A 23,060-nucleotide genomic window follows, 5' to 3' on the forward strand; every position below is an offset into this window, starting at 1 on the left:
GGTTAATTGGTATTCCTTCTTCAATATTAAAATTTGAAGAGGCCAGGAACTTCCACCAGGTTCTAGAGTAGATCTTAGTTGTTATATGTTTCCTACTCTTCATAAGGGTATCAATTAAATTTGGGGAAAACCCTCTGTTTTTTAACAATGACCTTTCAAACTCCATGCCGTCAAATGGAGTCCCTTCACTTGTGGATGGCTGATCGGACCTTGATGGAGTAAATCCGGAATGTCCGGAAGCACCCAGGGGTCTTCCACCGACATGGTCCTGAGCCAGGCAAACCAAGCCCTTCTGGGCCAGAATGGGGCGATCAGTATGACTCTTGCTTGATCCTCCCTTATCTTTCTGACCACAAGAGGCAATAGGCCCAGCTGGGGGAACGCATAAGCCAATTGGAAATCCCATCTGATCAGGAAGGCATCCACCGACAACGGATTCTCCCTGGGACTTAGGGAACAGAACTTTTTTGTTTTTCTGTTGCCTTTGGTGGCAAATAAGTCCACTTCTGGATGACCCCACGTGTGGACAATCTGATTGAAGATGCCTCTGTTCAGAGACCATTCCCCTTGTTTTAAGGTGTTGCGGCTTAGAAAGTCTGCTTTCATATTTTCTTTCCCTCTTATATGCAGTGCAGTTAAAGATAGTAAATGGCTCTCTGCTGTCTGGAGCAGGTGGTCCGCTACTTCCATCAGAGATTCGGAATGTGTTCCACCCTGGTGATTTACATAGGCCACCGCCACCTGGTTGTCCGAGAGGATCTTGACATGGTGACCCTGTAGATATACGAGGAGTTCCTTAACTGAGAATTAAATTGCCATTAACTCTCTCTGATTGGAAGAAGCTGATGTTTGGGGGTCCCATAGACCCTGAACTACAATGTCACCCATGTGTGCCCCCACCCCGTGGGGCTGGCGTCTGTTGTTATTACACGAGTCACATGTGTCACCCAGGGAACGCCTGCCGACAGTTTGTCTTCTTCTAGCCACCATCTAAGAGATGTAAGAACTACTGACTTAATGTCACCTGACCCTGCAAGGACCCTTGTAAGGCTCTATCACTATCCAGTACCTCAACCTGTAAAGGTCTGGTGTGGAATTGGGCCCAATGGACGGCGGGAATACACGACGTTAGGGATCCCAATAGTGGCATAGCCTGTCTAAGGGTCATGGACGGTTTATTAATCACCTTTAACACCTGTTGTTGAATGTGGAGTAATTTATCAGGTGGAAGACAGCATTGTTGGGTCTCTGAATTTAATAACAGCCCTAGGAATCTCTGGATTTTTAGGGGCTGTAATCGGGATTTTTCATAATTTATAATCCAGCCCAGACGTTCTAGTTTGGTCGTAGGTGTCTTTACTTGTGAAAGGCAATGGTCTGCTGAATTCCCCACTATAAGGAAATCATCCAGATAAGGAATAATGAGGATATTGAATTCTCGTAAGAGCGCCATGACCTCAGCGACTACTTTAGTAAACACCCTAGGTGCTGCTGAAAGGCCGAAGGGAAGAGCTCTAAATTGAAAATGGCGAACAATTCCTCCCATAGACACCACTACTCTTAGGAACCTCTGGAAGTTCTCATGGATAGGTACATGATAGTATGCATCCTTTAAATCTACATCTACCATGAAGCAGTGTTTGAACAACATCTTTATTGTTGAGCTGATTGACTCCATTTTTAAGGTTTTATTAACCAGGTACTCATTAAGGGACTTAAGATTAATGATAGTTCTAAATGATTTATCTGTTTTTTGAATCAGAAATAGAGGGGAGTAGAATCCTCTTCCTCTTTCTGATTCTGGGATTTCAATCAGCACTTTTTTAAGGCATAAATTCATGACCTCTGCCTCCAAAGTTGTCTGTTCAACGGTGGAAGAATGTAAGGGGGTTAGCTTAAACTTATCCCGAGGCCAGTGATTAAACTCCAGTCTCAGACCCTCTGATATAATGCCTCAGACCCAGTCACTGTTTGTGATGTCAGACCATGCGGAAGAGAAGGCTGCCAATCTCCCTCCCACAGGGATTGCTAGTCATTGGTCTGTTTTTTTACGTTCTTTTGAGGAACGGCGAAACATGTAGCCCGTACCTCTCCTGCGTCTATCCTCCCATCTAAAATTATCTCTAGAAGGTGAGGATGCGCGTTTTCTTCCACGACCAAATCTCCTTCTGTTGAACGGACGCCAGTAAGATGCCGATGACAAATTAGGGAACTTTTTCTTGTCATCCCCTGCTTTCTCAAGCAACTCCCCTTTGCATGGAATAGCGCAGAGCTTGGATCTTGATTGAATGTCTCCTGATTAACACTTCAACCATAAGGCTCTACGAGCCGCGTTGGAGAGTCCTGCTGCTCTGGCTGCCATTCTAACTGAATCCACCGAAGCGTCTGACAAGAAGGCAGCAGCATCTTGAATTACTGGGAGCGCATTCAGGATTGTATTCCTGGAAGCGCCTTCTGTAAGTTGGGACTCCAACTGTTCTAGTCAGACCATTAAGGATCTGGCTGTACATGAAACGGCCACTGCCAGTCTTAAAGATCCGGCCGCCATCTCCCAGGTACCTTTAAGGAAGGTGTCTGCCTTCCTATCAAGAGGATCTTTAAGGGTCCCCATGTCTTCAAATGGTAGTGAGGCTTTTTTCGATGCTTTCGCCACCGCAGCATCTAATTTAGGGGCCTTGTCCCAGGTATCAACAGCCGCATCCTCAAAGGGATACCTGCGCTTTAAAGCTGGTGGCAACGAACCTTTCTTTTCTGGTTTCTTCCACTCCCGGAGAATTAAATCTTGAATTTTTTCATTCACCGGAAAGGATCTACGCTTTTTGTGATCTAACCCGCTGAACATTAATTCTTGTCTGGAAAGTTGCGTTTTAGGCTCTTCTAAGCCCATCGTACCCCTGACCGATTTAACTAATTTATCAACCCGGTCCAGAGGTAGACAAAATCGTCCAGAGTCCTCTTCTGATGACGAGGAAGAGGGAATAGAGCCATAGGAACCTTCCTCTCTTTCTTCCTCCGAAGAATCAGAGATCAAGGGAGCTTTATGCTTTGAACTTCCCGCCTGGGATAGAGACCGCCGTTATTCCCTTACTTCCATATGGATCATCTCCTTTAGATTAGCCATAGTCGCAGATTCTTCTGCTACCTAGGGGAGGACAATAAGGGTGATAACCTTCTATCTGACCTAATGTCACTCAACCTCTACCACTCCTGTAGACCTCACCGTCTGCTGTATACAGGGAGCACATAATTTTTTGGAATAAGAATCTGGTAAAAGGATTCCACATAGGGCGCACTCCTTATGTTTCGTCTTTGTACTTTTCTTTCCCTAGAATGACAAAGTATAAGGGGCCCGCGTCACTGAGTGAACATTCACGTAGATCACTTACCAGCGTACGCCAAAAAAGGTACCGGAACACGAGGGGGTTCTTTCCCAGTCGATGCTCTTGATCCCTGCTTGGATGAGCTCTTACGACTGGACTGCTCACTTTTGATATGCTCCTTCTCCATGGGCTTCTGTTGCACTTCATCTAGCAGCTGAGGCTGCTGCTCACCATCACTCTCCATGATGAAGCTGTGGCCAAAAGCAGGGCTCTACATTCGACACCTGCTTAAATCTTCCTGAATTCCGGTTCGCAGGCTGCCTGGCGTCATTCCCATTGGTTCCTGCTGTTCAGGCTGCAGCTGGGAGGTCAGCGGTGACTAATGAGAAAACCGGCGTTCAGGATCGATGGGCGCCGCCATCTTGGATCGACTGCACATGCGCAGCCACCCAGTGACCCAGAAGCGCCTGCTGACTCCGCCCCCGGCATCACAGCAGCCCGGAAACGCTTCTGAGAGCGGTGCAGGACGCCGGAGACATACAGCAGCGCTCCGGACGGCGTCCATCTCCCGACGCCGCCACCTCACCACCCCGCTGCACCACTGCATGGACCGAAGGGGCGGCTATACTTACCGACGCCGGCGCTTCATGGAGATCAGGAATCCTCCGGACCCTGCTCCCTTGTGCAATACGCCACCGACGTGCAGTCCAGCCAGGACCACCGTGGCGTCTCCAGGGACTCCCGCACCGGGCGAGGTAGGAGACCCCCCCCACCCCCCCGCTACCAGATTTGGCCGGCCGGCCTGGGATCCATTATGAGAATTCATCTGTAGGATCCTGTCCCTCCAGGAACAGGAAACCAACTGATGCATGGGGAGAGGTGCCGCCCTTTTGTTTCTGTAGGTTTCCTGTTCCTGAAGGGCGGATCCCCTCTCTCGTAGTGCTGTCATGGGAGTCCGAATAAAAAACTGTAATTCCACAATTGTTATTTAAAGAACTTTTTATGTGTGTTTTGTTCAATTAAAGGACTTTTTTCTTTCTGTGTCTTTATTAATTTTCACTATCGAGTTAGTAATGGGGGCGTCTGATAGACGCCACTCCAAGAGGAAAGAGAGGTAATATTTTGGGGCTGATGTCAGCTTTGTGATGTTAGCTGACATCAAATCCAGGTGTTAGTAATGGAGAGTAAGTCCTTTAATTGAAGAAGAGACTCACCGACAAATCCCTTCTTTTTCCCTTTTGTTTAAATAAAAGTAAAAAATCAAAGTAATCGTCAACTGTTCACAGATAATCCATCATAATGAAGTCCCACAATGATTCCAAACTCTTCTACATCCAGTGGATGGAGCTTCGTTCAAAGAAAGCAGCTCCATTGTTGTGAATTCTGCTCTTGGGCTCCCTTCGGTGGTTATGAGTGGTAGTGCTGCTGTCTTTGGATCGCAGCATTTATCAGGTGTGTCCACTTATTGCTGGGCTATTTAGTCTTACTTGATCCTTTAGTCAGTGCCAGTTGTCCATTGTTTTTTGGAGAATTCACATCCCTGACTGGTCTCTCCTGTTTTGCTGTTCTTTTCAACAAAGATAACTTCTGGCTTTGTTTTTGCTGTCCACATGCTGTGGGCCTTATAGTTCTGTTCATTTTCTTGTTTTGTCTTGTCCTGCTTTGTCTGTGTAAGGATTTTTTGCAGCCAAGCTATATCTCTGGAGATGCAGATATACCCTCCATGTCTTTAGTCAGATGTGGAGTTTTGTATTTTCTGTGGTGGATATTTTCTAGTGTTTTAATACTGACCGCATAGTTCTCTGTCCTATTCTTTCTGTTTAGCTAGTAAGGCCTCCATTGCTAAATCCTGATTTCAGTCTGCGTATGTCATTTCCCTCTCCTCTCACAGTCAATTTTTGTGGGGGGCTGTCCATCCTTTGGGGATTTTCTCTGAGGCAAGATAGTTTTCCCGTTTCTATCTTTAGGGGAAGTTAGTCCTTAGGCTGTGTCGAGGTGTCTAGGGAGTGTTAGGTACATCCCACGGCTACTTCTAGTTGCGGTGCTAAGTTCAGGGTCTGCGGTCAGTACAGGTACCACCTTCTCCTGAGTACGTCACATGCTGCTCCTAGGCCACCAGATCATAACAGTACAACTGGCCAATAATGAGTTAAACGCATCTCAGAAGAAGGGAAGGAAAGTGCTGAGCCATTTTTTTTTCTGTAGTCTGTTGTGTCTTTCCTTCCCTCTTTTCCTCTGGGTGGCTCAGGAGTTAGGCGCTGGCATGGAGGTTCAGGAATTGGTTTCTCGTGTGGACCAACTTGCTGCTAGGGTACAGGGTATTTCCGATTATATCGTTTAGACTCCGGTTTTAGAGCCTAGAATTCCTACTCCTGATTTGTTTTTTGGGGACAGGTCCAAATTTTTGAGCTTTAAAAATAACTGTAAACTGTTCTTTGCTCTGAAACCCCGTTCTTCTGGTGATCCCATTCAGCAGGTTAAAATTGTTATTTCCCTGCTGCGTGGTGATCCTCAGGATTGGGCATTTTCCCTGGAATCTGGGAATCCTGCTTTACTTAATGTAGACACCTTTTTTCAGGCGCTAAGGTTATTGTATGATAAACCTAATTCAGTGGATCATGCAGAGAAGACCTTGTTGGCCCTGTGTCAGGGTCAAGAAGCAGCAGAATTGTATTGCCAGAAATTTAGAAAATGGTCTGTATTGACTAAATGGAATGAGGATGCCTTGGCGGCAATTTTCAGAAAGGGTCTTTCTGAATCCGTTAAAGATGTTATGGTGGGGTTCCCCGCGCCTTCTGGTCTGAGTGATTCTATGTCTCTGGCCATTCAGATTGATCGGCACTTGCGCGAGCGCAGAGTTGTGCACACTGTGGCGTTGTCCTCCGAGCGGAGCCCTGAGCCTATGCAGTGTGATAGGATTTTGTCTAGAGCTGAACGACAAAGATTCAGGCGTCAGAATAGGTTGTGTTTTTACTGCAGCGATTCTGCTCATGTTATTTCTGATTGCCCTAAGCGTACTAAGAGAATTGCTAGTTCTGTTACCATCAGTACTGTGCAACCTAAATTTCTGTTATCTGTGACCTTGATCTGCTCATTATCGTCATTTTCTGTCATGGCATTTGTGGATTCAGGCGCCGCTCTGAACTTAATGGACTTAGAATTTGCCAGATGTTGTGGTTTCCCCTTGCAGCCTTTGCAGAACCCTATTCCTTTAAGCGGCATTGATGCTACACTGTTGGCTAAAAATAAACCTCAGTTTTGGACACAGCTGACCATGTGCATGGCGCCAGCCCATCAGGAAGATTGTCGTTTTCTGGTGTTGCATAATTTGCATGAGGCTATTGTGCTAGGTTTTCCATGGTTACAGGTACATAATCCGGTGTTAGATTGGAAATCTATGTCTGTGACTAGTTGGGGCTGTCAGGGGGTTCATGGTCACGTTCCTTTGATGTCAATTTCCTCTTCCCCCTCTTCTGAAATTCCTGAGTTTTTGTCAGATTTCCAGGATGTATTCGATGAGCCCAAATCCAGTTCCCTTCCACCACATAGGGACTGTGATTGTGCTATTGACTTGATTCCAGGTTGTAAATTCCCTGAGGGCTGACTTTTCAACCTGTCTGTGCCAGAACATGCCGCCATGCGGAGCTATATTAAGGAGTCTTTGGAGAAGGATCATATTCGGCCATCTTCTTCACCATTGGGAGCAGGTTTTTTTTTTGTTGTCAAGAAGGATGGCTCCTTGAGACCCTGTATTGATTATCGCCTTTTGAATAAGATCTCGGTCAAATTTCAATATCCTTTGCCTTTGCTTACTGATTTGTTTGCTAGGATTAAGGGGGCTAGTTGGTTTACTAAGATTGACCTTCGAGGGGCATATAATCTTGTTCGTATTAAGCAGGGTGACGAATGGAAAACTGCATTTAATACGCCCGAAGGCCATTTTGAATACCTTGTGATGCCATTCGGACACTCTAATGCCCCATCTGTGTTCCAGTCCTTCATGCATGATATCTTTCGGAGTTATCTTGATAAATTCATGATTGTATATTTGGATGATATTTTGATTTTTTCCGATGATTGGGAGTCTCATGTGAAACAGGTCAGGATGGTATTTCAGATCCTCCGTGAGAATGCTTTATTTGTGAAGGGGTCTAAGTGCCTCTTTGGAGTGCAGAAGGTTTCTTTTTTGAGCTTCATTTTTTCTCTCTCATCTATAGAAATGGATCCGGTTAAGGTTCAGGCCATTCATGATTGGATTCAACCCACATCTGTGAAGAGCCTTCAGAAATTCTTGGGCTTTGCTAATTTTTATCGTCGTTTCATTGCCAACTTCTCCAGTGTGGTTAAACCTCTGACCGATTTAACGAAGAAAGGCGCTGATGTGATGAATTGGTCCTCCGCGGCTGTTTCTGCCTTTCAGGAGTTTAAACGCCGATTTACTTCTGCCCCTGTGTTGCGTCAGCCGGATGTTTCTCTTCCATTTCAGGTTGAGGTTGACGCGTCTGAGATTGGGGCAGGGGCCGTTTTGTCTCAGAGGAATTCTGATGGTTCCTTGATGAAACTGTGTGCCTTCTTTTCTCTGAAGTTTTCGCCTGCGGAACGCAATTATGATGTCGGCAATCGGGAGTTGTTGGCTATGAAGTGGGCATTTGAGGAGTGGTGACATTGGCTTGAGGGGGCCAAGCACCGTATTGTGGTCCTGACCGATCATAAAAATCTGATTTACCTCGAGTCTGACAAATGACTGAACCCTAGACAGGCTCGATGGTCCCTGTTTTTCTCCCGTTTTGATTTTGATTTTGTGGTCTCGTATCTTCCGGGTTCTAAGAATGTTAAGGCTGATGCCCTCTCTAGGAGTTTTTTGCCTGATTCTCCTGGGCTCCTTGAGCCGGTCGGCATTCTGAAGGAAGGGGTGATTCTTTCTGCCATCTCCCCTGATTTACGACGGGTTCTTCAGGAATTTCAGGCTGATAAACCTGACCGCTGTCCAGTGGGGAAACTGTTTGTTCCTGATAGATGGACTAGTAAAGTGATTTCTGAGGTTCATTGTTCTGTGTTGGCTGGCCATCCTGGGATTTTTGGTACCAGAGATTTGGTTGGTAGGTCCTTTTGGTGGCCTTCTTTGTCGCGGGATGTGCGTTCTTTTGTGCAGTCCTGTGGGACTTGTGCGCGGGCCAAGCCTTGTTGTTCCCGTGCTAGTGGGTTGCTTCTGCCTTTTCCGGTCCCTGAGAGGCCTTGGACGCATATTTCTATGGATTTTATTTCAGATCTTCCGGTTTCCCAGAGGATGTCGGTTATCTGGGTGGTTTGTGATCGGTTTTCTAAGATGGTTCATTTGGTACCTTTGCCTAAATTGCCTTCCTCTTCTGATTTGGTTCCGTTGTTTTTTCAGCATGTGGTTCGTTTGCATGGCATTCCGGAGAATATTGTGTCTGACAGAGGTTCCCAGTTTGTTTCTAGGTTTTGGCGGGCCTTTTGTGCAAGGCTGGGCATTGATTTGTCTTTTTCTTCCGCATTTCATCCTCAGACAAATGGCCAAACCGAGCGAACTAATCAGACTTTGGAAACTTATTTGAGATTCTTTGTGTCTGCTGATCAGGATGATTGGGTGGCTTTCTTGCCATTGGCCGAGTTTGCCCTTAATAAACGGGCTAGTTCTGCTACCTTGGTTTCGCCTTTTTTTTGTAATTTTGGTTTTCATCCTCGTTTTTCTTCAGGGCAGGCTGAGCCTTCTGATTGTCCTGGTGTGGATTCTGTGGTTGACAGGCTGCAGCAAATTTGGGCTCATGTGGTGGACAATTTGGTGTTGTCTCAGGAGGAGGCTCAGCGTTTTGCTAACCGTCGGTGTGTTGGTTCCCGGCTTCGGGTTGGGGATTTGGTCTGGTTGTCTTCCCGTCATGTTCCTATGAAGGTTTCTTCCCCTAAGTTCAAGCCTCGGTTTATTGGTCCTTATAGGATTTCTGAGATTATCAATCCAGTGTCTTTTCGTTTGGCCCTTCCAGCCTCTTTTCCATCCATAATGTTTTCCATAGATCTTTGTTGCGGAAGTATGTGGAGCCCGTTGTTCCCTCTGTTGATCCTCCGGCTCCAGTGTTGATTGATGGGGAGTTGGAGTATGTGGTTGAGAAGATTTTGGATTCTCGTTTTTCGAGGCGGAAGCTTCAGTATCTTGTCAAATGGAAAGGTTATGGCCAGGAGGATAATTCTTGGGTTGTTGCCTCCGATGTTCATGCTGACGATTTGGTTCGTGCCTTTCATTTGGCTCGTCCTGAACGGCCTGGGGGCTCTGGTGAGGGTTTGGTGACCCCTCCTCAAGGGGGGGTACTGTTGTGAATTCTGCTCTTGGGCTCCCTTCAGTGGTTATGAGTGGTAGTGCTGCTGTCTTTGGATCGCAGCATTTATCAGGTGTGTCCACCTATTGCTGGGCTATTTAGTCTTGCTTGATCCTTTAGTCAGTGCCAGTTGTCCATTGTTTTTGGAGGATTCACATCCCTGACTGGTCTCTCCTGTTTTGCTGTTCTTTTCAACAAAGATAAGTTCTGGCTTTGTTTTTGCTGTCCAAATGCTGTGGGCCTTATAGTTATGTGCATTTTTCTTGTTTTGTCTTGTCCAGCTTTGTCTGTGTAAGGATTTTTTGCAGCCAAGCTGTATCTCTGGAGATGCAGATATACCCTCCATGTCTTTAGTCAGATGTAGAGTTTTGTATTTTCTGTGGTGGATATTTTCTAGTGTTTTAATACTGACCGCATAGTTCTCTGTCCTATTCTTTCTTTTTAGCTAGTAAGGCCTCCTTTGCTAAATCCTGATTTCAGTCTGCGTATGTCATTTACCTCTCCTCTCACAGTCAATATTTGTGGGGGGCTGTCTATCCTTTGGGGATTTTCTCTGAGGCAAGATAGTTTTCCCGTTTCTATCTTTAGGGGAAGTTAGTCCTTAGGCTGTGTCTAGGGAGTGTTAGGTACATCCCACGGCTACTTCTAGTTGCGGTGCTAAGTTCAGGGTTTGCAGTCAGTACAGGTACCACCTTCTCCAGAGGACGTCACATGCTGCTCCTAGGCCACCAGATCATAACATCCATACACTGGACCTGCAGCAACTGCCGTGTGTTGCTCCCTGAGACCTGGCTGCTGGGAACTAAGGTGACGTCAGTAAGGTTATCTCAGTTCACAGCTCCAGGGTCTCACAAAAGGATAGCCACAGTGAACCGAGATAACCTTTAAGAATTCTGGAGTTTCCAGCTGCTGTAACACCTGGATGCTGTGAATTAAGGTTACCTTGGGTGTGCATTTTACTGTAATTATTAAATAAATCACGTGGGTTCCCCCCTATTTTATTAACCATCCAAGGGAAAGCAGACAGCTGGAGGCTGGCATTATTATTCTGGGAAGGGGCCAATATCCATAAAGGTTTCCAGGCTATTAATAACAGCTCACAACTGTCTGTGTAGACTTTACTGATTATTAAAATGGGGAGACCCCTTAAAAAATGACGTGGGTCCTGTTGTGAATTCTGTTGTCGGGCTCCCTCCTGTGGTCATGAATGGTACTTCGGCTGGTTCTGTCCATGGACTTCCTCTGGTGGGTGTTTCTGAGTTTCACAGGTGATGAGGTTAATTCGTTAGCTGCTGCTCTATTTAACTCCACTTAGATCTTTGCTCCATGCCACCTGTCAATGTTCCAGTATTGGTCTAGTTCACTCCTGGATCGTTCTTGTGACCTGTCTTCCCATCAGAAGCTAAGTTCCAGCTTGTATTTCTTTGGTTTGCTATTTTTCTGTCCAGCTTGCTATTTAATTTTTTGTCTTGCTTGCTGGAAGCTTTGGGACGCAGAGGGAGCGCCTCCGCACCGTGAGTCGGTGCGGAGGGTCTTTTTGCGCCCTCTGCGTGGTCTTGGTTTTTGTGCTGACCGCAAAGTAACCTTTCCTATCCTCGGTCTGTTCAGTAAGTCGGGCCTCACTTTGCTAAATCTATTTCATCTCTGTGTTTGTATTTTCATCTTTACTCACGGTCATTATATGTGGGGGGCTGCCTTTTCCTTTGGGGAATTTCTCTGAGGCAAGGTAGGCTTTATTTTTCTATCTTCAGGGCTAGCTAGTTTGTTAGGCTGTGCCGAGTTGCATAGAGAGCGTTAGGCGCAATCCACGGCTATTTCTAGTGTGTTTGATAGGTTTGGGGATTGCGGTCAGCAGAGTTCCCACGTCCCAGAGCTCGTCCTTATTATCAGTAACTATCAGGTCATTCCGTGTGCTCTTAACCACCAGGTCCATTATTGTCCTGACCACCAGGTCATAACAGTACAGGTGGCCCAAAGTACTAATGCATCTCAATAGAGGGATAAGAGAAGTTCTGAGACCATTTTTTTTTCTTTGCAGTGTGTTTTGTCTCTATTTTCCCCTTTGCCTCTGGGTGGTTCAGGACACTGGTGTAAACATGGACATTCAAGGTCTGTCCTCTTGGATGGATAATCTCACTACAAGGATACAAAACATTCAAGATTTTGTGGTTCAGAATCCAATGTCAGAGCCTAGGATTCCAATTCCTGATTTGTTTTTTGGTGATAGATCTAAGTTCTTGAATTTCAAAAATAATTGTAAATTGTTTCTTGCCTTGAAACCTCGCTCCTCAGGTGACCCTGTTCAACAAGTAAAGATCATTATTTCTTTGTTACGTGGTGACCCTCAAGACTGGGCATTTTCCCTTGCGCCAGGAGATCCGGCATTGCATGATGTCGATGCGTTTTTCCTGGCGCTTGGATTGCTTTATGACGAACCTAATTCAGTGGATCAGGCAGAGAAAATCTTGCTGGCTCTGTGTCAGGGTCAGGATGAAGCGGAGATATATTGTCAGAAGTTTAGAAAGTTGTCTGTGCTCACTCAGTGGAATGAATGTGCCCTGGCAGCAATCTTCAGAAAGGGTCTCTCTGAAGCCCTTAAGGATGTCATGGTGGGGTTTCCCATGCCTGCTGGTTTGAATGAGTCTATGTCCTTGGCCATTCAGATCGATCGACGCTTGCATGAGCGTAAAGCTGTGCACCATTTGGCGGTACTATCTGAGCATGGGCCTGAGCCTATGCAATGTGATAGGACTTTGACCAGAGCTGAACGGCAAGAACACAGACGTCTGAATGGGCTATGTTTTTACTGTGGTGATTCCACTCATGCTATCTCCGATTGTCCTAAGCGCACTAAGCGGTTCGCTAGGTCTGCCAACATTGGTACGGTACAGTCTAAATTTCTATTGTCTGTTACTCTGATTTGCTCTTTGTCATCCTATTCTGTTATGGCATTTGTGGATTCAGGCGCTGCCCTGAATTTGATGGACTTGGAGTATGCTAGGCGCTGTGGTTTTTTCTTGGAGCCCTTGCAGTATCCTATTCCATTGAGAGGAATTGATGCTACGCCTTTGGCCAAGAATAAGCCTCAGTATTGGACCCAATTGACCATGTGCATGGCTCCTGCACATCAGGAGGATATCCGCTTTCTGGTGTTGCATAATCTGCATGATGTGGTCGTTTTGGGGTTGCCATGGCTACAGGTTCATAATCCAGTATTGGACTGGAAATCTATGTCTGTGTCCAGCTGGGGTTGCCAGGGGGTACATGGTGATGTTCCATTTTTGTCTATTTCGTCTTCCACTCCTTCTGAAGTTCCAGAGTTTTTGTCGGATTATCGGGATGTATTTGATGAGCCCAAAGCCAGTGCCCTACCTCCTCATAGGGATTGCGATTGTGCAATTAATTTGATTCCTGGTAGTAAGTTTCCTAAGGGCCGACTGTTCAATTTATCTGTGCCAGAACACGCCGCTATGCGGAGTTATATAAAGGAGTCCTTGGAGAAAGGCCATATTCGTCCGTCGTCATCACCGTTAGGAGCAGGGTTCTTTTTTGTGGCCAAGAAGGATGGTTCTTTGAGACCTTGTATTGATTACCGCCTTCTTAATAAAATTACAGTCAAATTTCAGTATCCTTTGCCGTTGCTGTCTGATTTGTTTGCTCGTATTAAAGGGGCTAGTTGGTTCACCAAGATAGATCTTCGAGGGGCGTATAATCTTGTGCGTATTAAACAAGGCGATGAATGGAAAACAGCATTTAATACGCCCGAGGGCCATTTTGAGTACCTGGTTATGCCATTCGGGCTTTCCAATGCTCCATCAGTATTTCAGTCCTTTATGCATGACATCTTCCGAGAGTACCTGGATAAATTCCTGATTGTGTATTTGGATGATATTTTGGTCTTTTCGGATGATTGGGAGTCTCATGTGAAGCAGGTCAGAATGGTGTTCCAGGTCCTTCGTGCAAATTCCTTGTTTGTGAAGGGGTTAAAGTGTCTCTTTGGAATTCAGAAGGTTTCATTTTCGGGGTTCATTTTTTCCCCTTCTACTATCGAGATGGACCCTGTTAAAGTCCAGGCCATTTACGATTGGACTCAGCCGACATCTGTGAAGAGCCTGCAAAAGTTCCTGGGCTTCGCTAATTTTTCTACTGTTGCTAAACCGTTGACTGATTTGACCAAGAAGGGTGCTGATGTGGTCAATTGGTCTTCTGCGGCTGTAGAGGCTTTTCAGGAGTTGAAGCGTCGTTTTTCTTCTGCCCCTGTGTTGTGCCAGCCAGATGTTTCGCTTCCGTTTCAGGTTGAGGTTGATGCTTCTGAGATTGGAGCAGGGGCTGTTTTGTCGCAAAGAAGTTCTGAGGGCTCGGTGATGAAGCCATGTGCTTTCTTTTCTAGAAAGTTTTCGCCTGCTGAGCGTAACTATGATGTTGGTAATCGTGAGTTGTTGGCCATGAAGTGGGCATTCGAGGAGTGGCGTCATTGGCTGGAAGGAGCCAAGCATCGCGTGGTGGTCTTGACAGATCACAAGAATTTGACTTATCTTGAGTCTGCCAAACGGTTGAATCCGAGACAGGCTCGATGGTCATTATTTTTCTCCCGTTTTGATTTTGTGGTTTCGTACCTTCCGGGCTCTAAGAATGTGAAGGCTGATGCCCTGTCAAGGAGTTTTGTGCCTGACTCTCTGGGTGTTCCTGAGCCGGCGGGTATTCTCAAAGAGGGGGTAATTTTGTCTGCCATCTCCCCTGATTTTCGGCGGGTGCTGCAATAATTTCAGGCTGATAGACCTGACCGTTGCCCAGCGGAGAAACTGTTTGTCCCTGATAGATGGACTAGTAGAGTTATCTCTGAGATTCACTGTTCAGTGTTGGCTGGGCATCCTGGAATCTTTGGTACCAGAGATTTAGTGGCTAGATCCTTCTGGTGGCCGTCTTTGTCACGGGATGTGCGTTCTTTTGTGCAGTCCTGTGGGACTTGTGCTCGGGCTAAGCCCTGCTGTTCTCGTGCCAGTGGGTTGCTTTTGCCCTTGCCGGTCCCGAAGAGGCCCTGGATGCATATTTCTATGGATTTTATTTCGGATCTCCTCGTCTCTCAAAAGATGTCGGTCATTTGGGTGGTTTGTGATCGCTTTTCTAAGATGGTCCATTTGGTACCTTTGTCTAAATTGCCTTCCTCCTCTGATTTGGTGCCATTATTTTTCCAGCATGTGGTTCGTTTACATGGTATCCCGGAGAACATAGTTTCTGACAGAGGTTCCCAGTTTGTTTCAAGGTTTTGGTGATCCTTTTGTGCTAGGATGGGCATTGATTTGTCTTTTTCCTCGGCTTTCCATCCTCAGACAAATGGCCAAACCGAACGAACTAATCAAACTTTGGAAACATATCTGAGATGCTTTGTTTCTGCTGATCAGGATGATTGGGTGTCCTTTTTGCCGTTGGCTGAGTTCGCCCTTAATAATCGGGCCAGCTCGGCTACTTTGGTTTCGCCGTTTTTCTGCAATTCTGGTTTCCATCCTCGTTTCTCTTCAGGTCAGGTTGAGTCTTCGGACTGTCCTGGTGTAGATACTGTGGTGAATAGGTTGCAGCAGATTTGGACTCATGTGGTGGACAATTTGACATTGTCCCAGGAGAAGGCTCAACGTTTCGCTAACCGCCGGCGCTGTGTGGGTCCCCGACTTCGTGTTGGGGATTTGGTTTGGTTGTCGTCTCGTTATGTTCCTATCAAGGTTTCCTCTCCTAAGTTAAAGCCTCGTTTCATTGGTCCGTATAAGATTTCTGAGGTTATCAATCCTGTGTCATTTCGTTTGGCCCTTCCTGCTTCTTTTGCCATCCATAATGTGTTCCATAGGTCGTTATTGCGGAGATACGTGGCGCCTGTGGTTCCATCCGTTGATCCTCCTGCCCCAGTATTAGTTGAGGGAGAGTTGGAGTATGTGGTGGAGAAGATTTTGGATTCTCGTGTTTCGAGACGGAAACTCCAGTACCTGGTCAAGTGGAAGGGTTATGGTCAGGAAGATAATTCCTGGGTTTTTGCCTCTGATGTTCATGCTGCCGTTCTGGTTCGTGCCTTTCAGTTGGCTCATCCTGGTCGGCCTGGGGGCTCTGGTGAGGGTTCGGTGACCCCTCCTCAAGGGGGGGTACTGTTGTGAATTCTGTTGTCGGCCTCCCTCCTGTGGTAATGAATGGTACTGCGGCTGGCTCTGTCCATGGACTTCCTCTGGTGGGTGTTTCTGAGTTTCACAGGTGACGAGGTTAATTCGTTAGCTGCTGCTCTATTTAACTCCACTTAGATCTTTGCTCCATGCCAACTGTCAATGTTCCAGTATTGGTCTAGTTCACTCCTGGATCGTTCTTGTGACCTGTCTTCCCATCAGAAGCTAAGTTCCAGCTTGTATTTCTTTGGTTTGCTATTTTTCTGTCCAGCTTGCTATATAATTTGTTGTCTTGCTTGCTGGAAGCTCTGGGACGCAGAGGGAGCGCCTCCGCACCGTGAGTCGGTGCGGAGGGTCTTTTTGCGCCCTCTGCGTGGTCTTTTTGTAGGTTTTTGTGCTGACCGCAAAGTAACCTTTCCTATCCTTGGTCTGTTCAGTAAGTCGGGCCTCACTTTGCTAAATCTATTTCATCTCTGTGTTTGTATTTTCATCTTTACTCACAGTCATTATATGTGGGGGGCTGCCTTTTCCTTTGGGGAATTTCTCTGAGGCAAGGTAGGCTTTATTTTTCTATCTTCAGGGCTAGCTAGTTTCTTAGGCTGTGCCGAGTTGCATAGGGAGCGTTAGGCGCAATCCACGGCTATTTCTAGTGTGTTTGATAGGTTTAGGGATTGCGGTCAGCAGAGTTCCCACGTCCCAGAGCTCGTCCTTATTATCAGTAACTATCAGGTCATTCCGTGTGCTCTTAACCACCAGGTCCATTATTGTCCTGACCACCAGGTCATAACACGGTCCCCTCTAGATTTGATAACAAGCAAAGGCTAAACAAACACCTGAGGGATGATATTAATAGGCTGGGAAGGGGCCATGGATATTTGTCCCCTCCCAGCCTAAAATACTAGCCCTCAGCCACCCCAGAAAATGGTGCATCCATTAGATGCGTCATTTCTGGCATTTAGCCTCGGGTCTTACCACTTGGCCTGGTGCATTATTTTTGGTGAAGAAACTCTCCAAAATCCATGAGATTTCAAAAACCACAAGTTTTGATTGGAGAGTTGAGGTGTGTGCACATAACATCGTTTTCAGGCAGATTTTGCAAAAAAGATATATTGCCCAGCAATGTAGAAAAGACAGCACTGTGCACATGTTCAGCCATTTGTTACTTCTTTTAATCTTTTTGGCGTTTGGAAACTATAAAGCAGTTAAATTAAACAAGTGTTCATTCTGCTAAGGCTGGAGTCACACTCAACGTATAAAAAAATCGGTCCGATTCTCACTGCCGAGAGTCGCACGAGTATAATGCGAGTGTCATGTATACAATCTGATTTTTCACACCTGGCATCCAATTTACATCCGAATGCAATGCGATTTTAACATGAGCTTTTACATATAAAAATTTTCTATGTCATTTACACATCGTTTTCAAAGGAAATGGTCTTCGAAGCACACATATATATGTATAATAGATAGAATAAAAGCCATCAATTTATCTGCCGCGTACAGTAAAACCACACTGACAGGTTAGAATAGAATATATATATACAGGGTAGTATTTAGAGTTTCTGCTGCCCTAGGCACTTTTAGTGCAGTGTTTTTTGTATCACCGCAAGTGCAACACCGCAATTGCCGCACATGTCCGCAAGTAGCCATCACTAATTGTCCCTGCACCTTGCTAGCTCATCCCTAACCATCACTCTCTGACCTAAAACTACACTATAAAGCTTTAGAAAAACACTTTATTAACTGACATGATAATGAGGGCTCCAGGCTACGGCGTAGACTGGGACGGGCAGTCTACGGGTCTCCATCCTCTCTGTGCACACCCTCTGTCCCTGCCTCACTGCCTGTGCACAGACATCCCTCCAGCGGACCCGGTAATCACCGCTCGCAGTGGCCAATGGCATACCGTCAGAGGTGTATCTAGGGTTTCTGGCACCAGGGGCAAGAATTCATTTTGGCGCCCCCCCCCCCAGGACACATGCGATATGCACACTTAGTCATGTACTCACGGGCTCCTCTCCCTAATGCTCTCAGTGTTCAGTGAAAAACAGAGAAGCAGAGAAGCTCGTTGTTACAAGACCACAAGTATGAAAATCACATATGAGTGAGGTGTCCATGTGATGACTACTGGAACCTGCAGAGCTGAATCCTGACATCGCAGGCTTCTGAATTCTCACAACGCATGTGCAGCGCCCCAGGGTCCTGGTCGTTGCAGTAGTGTCGTTCTTCCACCAGGGGGAGTGACATTACGTCTGAGGGCAATAAAGGAGATCTCTTTTCCAGGTATCACAAACCACACAACACACTTCACACTCCAGGCCACCAGGGGGAGCCATGTTTCTATTTATTAGGGCACTCCTCACAATTAGGTAAAACTGGCAGTTTGGACAGGAAGTTAGTGAGAAGTGAGCTGGGCTTCACCCAGTGAGCTGCTATCTGAGCTCCTCTCAGGTAGTGGGTCCCTGACAGGGGTGGGATCCTGTCAGAGGCTTAGACAGAAGGACACGGAGCTGCGCCTGCGTACCAATGCGGCAGCATCCAAAGGAAGAGACATTGAAGGGAATTGCGTTGCTGAGAGTGAGAAACGAAGTCATAGCAAAAGGAGAGGAAACCAGAAGTTCTGCCCTGTAAAAGGCTGCCTCCTTTCTGAGGCACAGAAGCCGGTAGCCGGAACACCGAGGGAGTAATTGTCTCCAAGCCTGGCTCCAGAGACCGGCAGGACAGCTAGTTCTATATTAGTTGCCCGACCTTATACACAGGAGGCACAGTGGCAACTTGTGGGGGCCGGAACGTAATAGTGTCCCTGTAAAAAGCCTCAGGCCATCAGTCATATGGGTTTGTCCTATCCTTACCATCAGGGGGACAGAGAGAAAAAGACTTCACATCTACAATAGTTGTGAGGACCTCACCGAGAAGCTCAGCAGGGAGGTACTACAACACTCAGGCGCTAGAGGAAGGCTACTGATTTCCACCTGGATAAGGGGACTCTGGATTTGCCTTCAGACCGGCCGGACTCTGCCTACCATGTGATCCAGTGCTCTGGACTGTGGATGTTGAGGCCTTCAGTAAAGGTAAAGAGACTGCAACCTTGTGTTCTCGTTATTCCCTGCGCCTTACAACATTCACCATCTACCAACTACACTCTGGGAAGCCCTGGGGACACACTTCACCTGTGGGAAGGTATACCATCTAGCTGCCATAACATCACCCCAGCGGGCCCCTAAGCAGCGTCGGTCACCCTGACCGAATACCACAGGTGGCGTCACGAACACTATCCCTTTAAAGACCTTTCCCCCCATTTATTAACGGATGCCCCTAGGGCCACGGACCGGGTCAACCACCGTGACATCCCCCTTGAGAACCGAAGGGCCTGGCTCCGAGTACCCCACAGCCCTACTGGTGGCGATCCACATGCACTGCACACTTTTAGGATTCTCCCCTGCCTGTGGACAGTTATGTCAGCACAAGCATGTGATTTGAATACTTCTGACCACATTCCGATTAGAAGTGCCCGGCCTCGCTCAGTTCATTTTCATTGACGGAGGCCACATATGTCTATTCAGCATGTGACCGCATTAATGTAAATCGCCAGCACGAGAGAATCCTGACAGCGCGCAGAGCACACTGTGAGAATTCAGAAGTCTGCAGTCACAAAGAATGACTGCAGACTCATCACAAACCTGGACATCCCCTTTAATGCTCCTAACATAAATAAAAACATGAGAGTTAGTCAGTATCACAAATAACATTTACATCCAGGTACCTTATAGATGACGTCGCCTTTGGAGCCGTTCTTCTTTTATTCATCTTGTCCAGACCCCATGATGAGTTTTCTCATCCACAGCCGTCTCTGCAGACTTCCATCTTCTCCGTTCTTTTGCAGAAAATCTCCACATGACGCCCTTATAGATACAAGTGTCATTATAATGCTCCTGAATAATTAATTGCCCCTCACTATTTTGTCTGCACAAAATATGACCCCCACACTGTCGCTCTTATGGTACATGCTCTTCACACTGACCTCTCCTTTCCATACCGACCCACCTCTTCACATTATCCTCTCACACTGTGTCCCCGCATAGGGCTCAGTATTTATACTGTACTCTCTCATCACACTCCCCCTCCTTGGTATACTGTCCCCTCCTGGCTGTGCCCTTACACTGTCCCTTCATGCTATGCCCCCACTACTCAGATTCTATTCTGTGCCCACTGACTTTTCTGCCCCCATACTGTCTCCTCACACTATTCCTCTCCCTCCTGATACAGTCTCCTCTCACATCCCCCCTGTTCACCAACCTGTCTCCTCATATATTTACCCCCTCAGTTTCTATACTGCCTGCTCACCTGACTCCCTATACTTTGTCTGCACACTTCCCATCACCCTCACTCCCCGTACTCTGTCCACATCCATTTTTCACATCACTACTCATTACTGTGTCCACACACATTCCCTCGTTTGCTCCCCATTCTGTCTGCACCCATCCCCCATATTGTTTCCTCACATATGCCCCCCATTCCCCCATACTGTTTCCTCATACATGCCCCCCATTCCCCAGTACTGTTTCCTCATACATGTCCCCCATCCTCCCATCCTGTATGCATGGCTCGGCTCCCCCATCTTGTATGCATGGCTAGGCTCCCCTATCCTCCCATCTTGTATGCATGGCTCGGCTCCCCCATACTCCCATCTTGTATGCATGGCTCGGCTCCCCCATACTCCCATCTTGTATGCATGGCTCGGCTCCCCCATCCTCCCATCCTGTATGCATGGCTCGGCTCCCCCATCCTCCCACCCTGTATGCATGGTTCCCCCATCCTGTATGCATGGCTCCCCCATCCTCCCACCCTGTATGCATGGCTCCCCCATCCTCCCACCCTGTATGCACGGCTCTCCCACCCTGTATGCATGGCTCCCCCATCATCCCACCCTGTATGCATGGCTCTCCCATCCTCCCACCCTGTATGCTTGGCCCCCCCATCCTCCCACCCTGTATGCATGGCTCCCCATCCTCCCACCGTGTATGCATGGCTCTCCCATCCAATCCCCCCACCCTGTATGCACAGCTCACTCATCCTCCCACCCTGTATACATGGCTCCCCCATCCTCCCACCCTGTATGCATGGTTCCCCCATCCTGTATTCATGGCTCTCTGTCATGATCCCAATGGCAGGGGATCACAAAAGGACAAGCACAAAAACAAAACAAGCTCTAGGGTGATGGAACCTGAGCTGACCGCGATCCTGAACCTAAACACACAACTAGCAGTAGCCGGGGAACGTGCCTACGATGATTCCTAGACATCTCGCGCCAGCCGAAGGATTAACTTCCCCTATTAGAAGAAACACAGACCTCACTTGCCTCCAGAGAAACACCCCACAGAAATAGCAGCCCCCCACATGTAATAACGGTGAAATGAGAGGAAAGCACATACGTAGTTATGAAAATAGAATCAGCAAAAATGAGGCCCGCTAAAGCTAGATAGCAGAGGATACAAAAGTGAACTGCGCGGTCAGCGAAAAACCCTTCAAAAAACCATCCTGAAATTACTTGAACTCATGTGCCAACTCATGGAACATGAGGAGTAATTTCAGCCCACTAGAGCAACCAGCAGCAAGGAATCACATATCTGCAAGCTGGACTAAGACAAAAATTAAGCAAAACGTGGAACAGGAAAATCAAAACTTAGCTTGTCCTGAAGATAACAGACGCAGGGAGCAGAGGTAAAAAGACACGCTGATTACATTGATAGCCGGCGAGGAAATGACAAAAAAGCCAGGTTAAATAGGAAACTCCCATAACCTGATGGAACAGGTGGACACCAGAGACCGCAGAGAACACAAGTCACCCAGTACCATCAGTAACCACCAGAGGGAGCCCAAAAACAGAACTCACAACAGTACCCCCCCCTTGAGGAGGGGTCACCGAACCCTCACGAGAACCACCAGGGCGACCAGGATGAGCCCTATGAAAAGCACGGACCAAATCGGCAGCATGAACATCAGAGGCAATCACCCAAGAATTATCCTCCTGACCATAACCCTTCCACTTGACCAAATACTGGAGTTTCCGTCTGGAAACCCGAGAATCCAAAATCTTCTCCACAACATACTCCAATTCACCCTCCACCAGCACCGGAGCAGGAGGCTCAAGCGAAGGAACAACAGGTACCTCATACTTCCGCAACAACGACCGATGGAACACATTATGAATAGCAAACGATGCCGGGAGATCCAAACGAAACGACACAGGGTTAAGAATTTCCAAGATCCTATAGGGACCGATGAACCGAGGCTTGAACTTAGGAGAAGAGACCTTCATAGGAACAAAACGAGAAGACAACCACACCAAGTCCCCAACAAGAAGTCGAGGACCCACGCGGCGACGGCGATTAGCAAACTGCTGAGCCCTCTCCTGGGACAACTTCAAATTGTCCACCACATGACTCCAAATCTGATGCAACCTATCCACCACCATGTCCACTCCAGGACAATCAGAAGGCTCCACCTGACCAGAGGAAAAACGAGGATGAAACCCCGAATTACAAAAGAAAGGAGAAACCAAGGTAGCAGAACTAGCCCGATTATTAAGGGCAAACTCGGCAAGCGGCAAAAAGGAAACCCAGTCATCTTGATCAGCAGAAACAAAACACCTTAAATAAGTTTCTAAAGTCTGATTAGTTCGTTCCGTCTGGCCATTCGTCTGAGGATGGAATGCAGACGAAAAGGACAAATCAATGCCCATCTTAGCACAGAACGTCCGCCAAAATCTAGACACAAACTGGGATCCCCTGTCAGAAACGATGTTCTCCGGAATGCCATGCAAACGGACCACGTTTTGAAAAAACAGAGGGACCAACTCAGAGGAAGAAGGTAACTTAGGCAAGGGTACCAGATGAACCATCTTAGAAAAGCGGTCACACACAACCCATATGACGGACATTTTTTGAGAGACAGGGAGATCCGAAATAAAGTCCATGGAAATGTGCGTCCAAGGCCTCTTCGGGATAGGCAAAGGTGACAACAATCCACTGGCCCGAGAACAGCAAGGCTTAGCCCGAGCGCAAACTCCACAAGACTGCACGAAAGAACGCACATCCCTCGACAAGGAAGGCCACCAAAAAGACCTGGCCACCAAGTCTCTAGTACCAAATATTCCAGGATGACCTGCCAACACAGAAGAATGGACCTCGGAGATGACTCTACTGGTCCAATTATCCGGAACAAACAGTCTTTCCGGCGGACAACGATCAGGTTAATCCGCCTGA

This window comes from Ranitomeya imitator, chromosome 5, assembly GCF_032444005.1.
Source record: "Ranitomeya imitator isolate aRanImi1 chromosome 5, aRanImi1.pri, whole genome shotgun sequence".
Classification (NCBI taxonomy): Eukaryota; Metazoa; Chordata; class Amphibia; order Anura; family Dendrobatidae; genus Ranitomeya; species Ranitomeya imitator.